This window comes from Berghia stephanieae, chromosome 2 (assembly GCF_034508935.2).
Source record: "Berghia stephanieae isolate SIO BIC M18660-M18661 chromosome 2, UCSD_Bste_1.3, whole genome shotgun sequence".
NCBI classification, from domain to species: Eukaryota; Metazoa; Mollusca; class Gastropoda; order Nudibranchia; family Aeolidiidae; genus Berghia; species Berghia stephanieae.
In genome coordinates, this window is record NC_088361.1 from 71,049,728 (window position 1) to 71,057,739 (window position 8,012).

The 8,012-nt window shown below is 38.0% G+C and overlaps 1 protein-coding gene across 2 annotated transcripts in view; it reads right to left on the bottom strand.

The window, feature by feature from the left end:
• Positions 1–2,494, bottom strand: part of LOC144965460 (SWI/SNF-related matrix-associated actin-dependent regulator of chromatin subfamily A-like protein 1) — a 34,832-nt gene extending 32,338 nt beyond the window's left edge. Inside the window, exon 1 of one of the 2 annotated variants that reach the window (XM_078900826.1) lies at positions 2,292–2,494. The gene's annotated coding sequence lies outside the window, so the exon portion shown is untranslated. Of the gene's footprint in view, positions 1–2,189; positions 2,242–2,291 lie in introns of those variants that run through there. The other variant, XM_078900827.1, reaches the window with a different exon arrangement.
• Positions 2,495–8,012: the final 5,518 nt, after the last annotated feature.

Sequence of the window (8,012 nt, forward strand, 5' to 3'; positions counted from 1 at the left end):
AAATCAATAAAATATCATCATCCAAAAATAGCTTTAAAGCGAAAATTACATAGAAGGAGTTGCAATATTAGATTAAGGGGGAAAAATTTCCTTTGCAAGTCAATTTGACATATCACAATTAAAGATCAATTCACATAAAATTTTCTGAAAATCGGACACAAACAAGACATTCCACAATCTCAGTGTGAAATTGGCACTGTTCACGGGTTGATGTCCCTGAAGAGGGGTCGGCTATCTTTTTTATGTTTGAATTGGAGATTGGCCAGATATTTTTCGTTGTGTGAAACAATTTAGTCTGTACATTACGGACTGCTTTCGATTTTTTTTTTTTTCACATTTATTATTTGTTTATTATTATTACATTTCTTATAAACACTAGTTTAATTCATGTTTCTTGTTTTCAACCCACCTAATATAAAATCAGATCCCGGTTTCCTTTATTTTCTTTGGGCATGGGTTAGAGGGAAGAGGTAATTTTGGTAAAGTCATTTTTTTTTCAGTTTTGTTTTTTAATCAACACGCATCATTTGATTGACAGGTGTCAATGTAGCTATGACGGAATCATAAGTTTAGTGAGGTAAGTATAAGTATGCATTTAAAAACAAATATTAGAATTAGTTTTAGATGTTAAAGCTAAGATTCTAATTCTACCTTAATTATTCATTATTTTTTGCGCGTCTCATCCTAAAAATCGTACAAATAATAGTGCAAGAGACTTTTTTCACCGTACGGTAATATCTTGATGGACGATTTTCACCGTACGGTGATAATGGTGTGGAAGGCTATATTCAGTGTACGGGGATAATAGTACGAGAGACTACATATATTCATTATAATGGTGTGGAAAGCTATATTCATCGTACGGTATAATAGTGTGGGAGACGATTTTCATCTTATGGTGAAAATAGCCTAACACACTATTTTCACCATACGGTGATAATGGTGTGGAAGGCTATATTCAGTGTACGGTGATAATAGTGTGGGAGACGATTTTCATTTTAACGGTGAAAATAGCCTGACACACTATTCACCGTATGGTGATAATGGTGTGGAAGGCTATATTCAGTGTACGGTGATAATAGTGTGGGAGTCTATATTCACTATAATGATGTGGCAGGCTATATTCACTGTACGTCACAGTTAGTATCCTGACTTCTGATTGGCTAATACATACGGTGAAAATAGTCTGTCAGGTTATTATAAAAATAATAAAATAATTTAAAAAATCGAAATATAAAACCAGAAAATAGAAGTTGTGCATTGAAGGTAAAATAATGTTTTAGAAAGACCTTATTAAATGTGATGAACAGTCAGGTGGCTCCGTAGCGCAGTGGACAAGCTGTCAGACTCCAACCTTGAAAGTACTGGGTTCGATTCCCATTGTTGACTTTTTTTTTTTTGGGTTTACTTTGTTTTTGTTTGCTTTTTTTTCTTTCTTTTTTTTTTCAAAAACTTTTTATCGTGTTTTTAAAAAACTTCGATTTTAATTTTCTAAAATTTATTTATTTGAGATCAGTATTTGTGTGCCATTTTTCTTTTTAATTTTGATTTTTTTAATTATTGTTATTATTCTTTAATTTATTATCATTGTACATCGGTAATCACTAAGCAGCGTGCTAAACTACAATCTAAAACTATTTAAACCTCATGGACATATGCAGCAACAACTTTACCATCACCGCCAACGGAGGTGCATAAAAACGGTGTGTTTTTGTACACCTCCAATGGAGGTGTATAAAACTGTGCGTTTTTGTACACCTCCAACGGAGGTGTATAAAAACGCCACCATTATATTTTTTTAAAGCAAGAGAGACTCTACTATTATGTACTAGAATGGGGGAACGATTACTCAAGATTCAACTCAAAATATGATAAATTACTATTATAATATAGATCTATAATTATCATTTGTTATGCCCCACAAGCCACAAGAGGACAAGTAAGAGTGAGGACGAGAAATAATAATATAGAGCATTTTTGATAAGCTAAATCAAACAGTACAAGAGACCCCAAAGCATGATTGGTGTACTAAACGCAAAGGTTGGGCGAGATAATGACCGTGTATAAATAACCCCAAGAACCATTTTACACTTCTTTTTTTTTTTTTACGAAGGGACTGTAAATTACGGCTGCCTCTATTCTTACTGCATTACAACCTTTGGATTAAATATACAACAATTGTGGACTACTTTTTATACTATTATGAAGACTAGCATCCCGGGGGTGAGAATAGTCACTTCGGTAAATTACTGCGAAACTACAAAGTAAAGGGCAAAAATTACAATACGGACCTGTGTCAGAGTCGAGACAGCATTATGCCCATAATTCAAGGACTTTACAAACTGAACATAAAAATAGAGTTATCAACTATCTACGTTGAAACTTTTGAATCAAGAATCATTCAAGACATCTAGATTGGGTTTAAATTAAATAGAATAATAGATAGACGTCTAGAAGGAAAAATACGAATAAATTCATAAATCATTAACAGATTGACTTGAATCAGTCAGATCAGTTTCCCTCATTCAGCCATATTAAAAAATCGCCATTATATGATGATGATGATGATGATGATGATGATGATGATGATGATGATGATGATGATGATGTGATTATTATTATTATTATTATTATTATTATTATTATTATTATTATTATTATTATTATTATTATTAATATTATTATTATCATTATCATTATTATGAATATTATCATCATCATCATCATCATCATCATCATTATTATTATTATTATTATTATTATTATTATTATTATTAGTAGTAGTAGTAGTAGTAGTAGTAGTAGTAGTAGTAGTAGTAGTAGTAGTAGTAGTAGTAGTAGTAGTATTAGTAGTAGTAGTAGTAGTAGTAGTAGTAGTAGTAGTAGTAGTAGTAGTAGTAGTAGTTGTTGTTGTTGTTGTTGTTGTGGCAATAGTGGTGTTAGTAGTAGTATCATCACCATCATCATCATCATCATCATCATCATCATCATCATCATCATCATAATCATCATCATCATCATCATCATCATCATCATCATCATCATCATCATCATCATCATTATTATTATTATTATTATTATTATTATTATTATTATTATTATTATTATTATTATTATTATTATTATTATTATTATTATCATATATTATTATTATTATTATTATTATTATTATTATTATTATTATTATTATTATTATTATTATTATTATTATTATTATCATTATCATTGGCGTAGTCATATCTAAGTAAAAGAAAACAATCTGTCTTGATTGATGGCAAACAGTCAATTGATTTACTATTAAACTTCGGTGTCCCACAAGGCTCGGTCCTCGGTCCAGTGCTCTATACGCTGTACACTATGCCCCTTTGGCGCGCCATTGAGCCCCATGGAGTGAATTATCACACGTATGCCGATGATACGCAGCTATATAAGTCTGTCGTCCCGTCTAGCATGTATGTGGCTTCGTTTCAGATGGAGCAGTGTTACGGGCATTGGATGCAGTGTCATAGACTAAAACTTAATGAAGAAAGAACTTAAATTTTATTATGTGGCACACCCTCTAATGTCAGGAAGACTGATAAAATACATAGTATGCCTATTTTAAATAGCCACATCTCCTTGACAGATAGATCAAAATATCTTGGTATGTACCTGACGACTCTTTAAGTCTGGAACACCAGATTAAGCAGATGGTGAGGACCATGAATTTTGAATTAAACAGATTGCAAAGAATGAAAAGGTTTCTCCCATCCAACCAGCTTAGTTGTCTGTGCTCTCATTCTTTCACACCTCGACTATTGTAATTCGTTGGTGGTGGGGCTTCCTGACAAGAAAGTTGACAAACGCCAAAAGGTACATAACGGGGCGGCCAGAATGGTTCTGGGCATTAGTCGACACGAGAAAACAAGTGTAAAAACTATGCTCAGAACACTACACTGGCCGGTGTGTCTTTGTTACGAAACCCGCCGAAACCTGCCGAAACCCGCCGAAACCCGCTGTAACCCGCCGAAACCCGACGAATCCCGACAAAGTTATGGGAAGTAGGTAGCAGTGGGGAGTGAACCTGGAACTCAGGGAAGTGTACACCATTGGGGAAAGAAGCTGGGACTGGGTTTCGGCCAGGGTTGCCAGTTTGGCATTTTAAATGCCAGATTCCAAAAATCTGGCATTTTTGAAAACCGTTTGGCATTAGAAAAATCATTTGGCATTTGGCATTTTCATTTGGCATTTTCTTTTCTTGTATATTATACTTCAAATGACACCTTTTCTCAACCGTGGTGTAGTGGTTTAGCACTCCACTTAGTAGTCAGTAGGTAAAAAATTACCCCAACAGGAAATTAAGTATAATTCAAAAAAAAAAAAAAAAAAAAGAAAAGAAAACACGCAAGCCACCAGGATATGATAGTAAATTGTCTATCAAAAGTGAGTAGTTTTCTTAGTGGGGATGGGAGTCAACAGACTTTGGCATTTTTTGGAGTGTTTTGGCATTTTTTGAGTCTTCCACTGGCATTTTGTTGAAAAATAATCTGGCAACCCTGGTTTCGGCGGGTTTCGTAAAAACGAATAAGTGCTTTTTTTTTTTTTACGAAACCCGCCGAAACCCGGCGAAACCCGACAATATCCAGCAAAGTTATGGGAAGTAGACAACTGTGGGGAGTGAACCCGAGACTCAGGGAAGTGTACACCAGTCGGGAGTGAACCTGAGATTAAGGTTATCGGCGGGTTTCGGCGGGTTTCGTAATAAAGCAATCAGTGCTTTTCTACGAAACCCGCCGAAACCCGACGAACCACAACGAAACCTGACAATATCCGACAAAGTTATAGGAACTAGGCCACAATGGGGGTGGGGGGGGGGGGGGGGGGGTGATCCTGGGAATCAGGGCGGTGTACACCAGTGGGGAGTGAAACCCCTGGGACTAAAGGGAGAGGGATACCATTGAAAGTTGAAGTCGAGAATGGGAGTTTGGTACCAGAGGAAAATGAACCTGACAGTATAGGAGGTGGGCGCCAGTGGGGAGTGAACCTGGGACTATGTAAAAAGGATATCAGTGGGAAATAAACCTGGGATTAAAGGGAGATGGATACCATTGGGAGTTTATGACGGATATGAGAGTTTTGTATCAGAGGAGAATGAACCTGAGACTATAGGAGGTGGGCGCCAGTGGGAAGTGAACCTGGGACTCAGGGAAGTGAACACCCATGGGGAGCTAACCTGGGACTATGGGAGATGGATACCTGTGGGAATTTAAGGGGCGGTTTGGGTCTAATTATTAGGAAAATCCTTCGAAAAATTGATTTTGAGATTTTGGTGGAAATTGATATTTTATTACCCTAGAAATAATATAATTGAAGTCCAAATTCTTAAAGTAGACTATAAAGGCATGAAAAACACAGTCAAAAATGGTACAGATAGTGAGAAAAGTGTGAAAAACGGAAAGCTATTTTGCTATTTTCTCAAAATGTCATATTTCTAAGGGTATGGGATACTGTGTCAAACGTTTCTCTGAATCTATTCAATGAAATTGTCTGAAAATTTCCACAGTTATCACAGAGATAATGTATTGTGTCACCATAGAGAGATTTTTTTGATAAGATATGTGAATTTTGAATTATAATCCTAATTCTGAATTTTTAACGTCAATTTTGTCATAACATTTTGATTCTCAACTTTATAATGTTCTAATAAAAATTCCATAAGCTACAGCCGTAAAATCTCTCTGGTGACACACTATGGTACAATGTTGACAAGAGGGAAGAATATGGAAGTCAGTCCTTCATTAGTTTTTGTGGAACGTTTGCCACAAGATTCTTATATTTTTTGATGTCAGACCCCCAAATTAGGTCGCAAAATGGGTATCAACACGGATAATTAAAATTTTTCACCATAAATGTTGTTTTTTAACGTATAATAGAATGATTAAAACCGCCCAATATTGGTAATTAATTTTCTTTTGGAAAAGACCCAAACCGCCCCTTAAGCCGAACTATACGAGTCGGGTACCAGAGGAGAATGAACCTGACACTATAGTTGGTGGGCGCCAGTGGGGAGTGAATCTAGGGAATCAGGGAATTTCACACCAGTGGGGAGTGAACCTAGGAATATGTAAAAAGGATATCAGTGGGAAATAAATCTGGGACTAAAGGGAGATGGATACCATTGGGAGTTGATGCCGGATATGAGAGTTTTATATCAGAGGAGAATGAACCTGACACTATTGGAGGTGGGCGCTAGTAGGGAGTGAACCTGGGACTCAGGGAATTGCACACCAGTGGGGAGTTAACCTGGGATTATGTAGAAAGGATATCAGTGGGAAATAAACCTGGGACTAAAGGGAGATGGATACCATTGAAAGTTGAAGCCGAATATGAGAGATTGGTACCAGAGGAGAATGAACCTGACACTATAGGAGGTGGGCGCCAGTGGGGAGTGAACCTGGGACTATGTAAAAAGGATATCAGTGGGAAATAAACCTGGGACTAAAGGGAGATAGATACCATTGAAAGTTGAAGGCGGATATGAGAGTTTGGTACCAGAGGAGAATGAACTTGACAGTATAGGAGGTGGGCGCCAGTGGGGAGTGAACCTGGGACTATGGAAAAAGGATATCCTTGGGAAATAAATCTGGGACTAAATGGAGATGAATACCAGGTTCACTCCCCACTAGCGCCCACCTCCTTTTGTGTCAGGTTCATTCTCCTTTGGTACCCAACTCCCATATCGGGCTTCAACTCCCAATGGTATCCATCTCCCTTTAGTCCCAGGTTTATTTCCCACTGTTATCCTTTTTACATAGTCCTATAGTGTCAGGGAGGAATGGAGAGAGATAATTCATGCAGTATCCGAAGCCTGGACCAGGCATGGAACCTAGAAGAAGATAGTGTCAGGTTCATTCTCCTCTGGTACCCAACTCCCATAGTACGTCTTTAATTCCCAACGGTATCCATCTCCCTTTAGTCCAAGATATATTTCCCACTGATATCCTTTATACATAGTCCCAGGTTCACTCCCCACTGGCGCCCACCTCCTATAGTGTCAGGTTCATTCTCCTCTGGTACCAATCTCTCATATCCGGCTTCAACTTTCAATGGTATCCATCTCCCTTTAGTCCCAGGTTTATTTCCCACTGATATCCTTTCTACATATTCTCAGGTTAACTCCCCACTGGGTTGTGCAATTCCCTGAGTCACAGGTTCACTCCCCTGATATAAAACTTTCATATCTGGCATCAACTCCCAATGGTAACCATCTCCCTTTAGTCCGAGGTTTATTTCCCACTGATATCCTGTTTACATAGTCCCAGGTTCACTCCCCACTGGCGCCCACCTCCTGTAGTGTCAGGTTCATTCTCCTCTGATACAAAACTCTCATATCTGGCTTCAACTTTCAATGGTATCCATCTCCATTTAGTCCCAGGTTTATTTCCTACTGACCTTTTTTTACATATTCCCAGGTTCACTCCCCACTGCTGTGAAATTCCCTGATTCCCAGGTTCACACCCCACTATCGCCCATCTCCCTTTAGTCCGAGGTTTATTTCCCACTGATATCCTGTTTACATAGTCCCAGGTTCACTCCCCACTGGCGCCCACCTCCTATAGTGTCAGGTTTATTTTCCTCTGGTACCAGAGTCTCATATCCGGCTTCAACTTTCAATGGTATCCATATCCCTTTAGTCCCAGGTTTATTTCCCACTGATATCTTTTTTACATATTCCCAGAGTCACTCCCAACTGGTGTGAAATTCCTTGATTCCCAGGTTCACTCCCCACTGGCGCCCACCAACTATTGTATCAGGTTCATTCTCCTCTGGTACTCAACTCCCATATCCGGCTTCAACTTTCAATGGTATCCATCTCCCTTTAGTCCCAGGTTTATTTCCCACTGATATCCTTTTACATAGTCCCAGGTTCACTCCCCACTGGCGCCCACCTCCTTCACTGTCAGGTTCATTTTCCTCTGGTACCAAAGTCTCATATCCGGCTTCAACTTTCAATGGTATCCATCTCCCCTTAG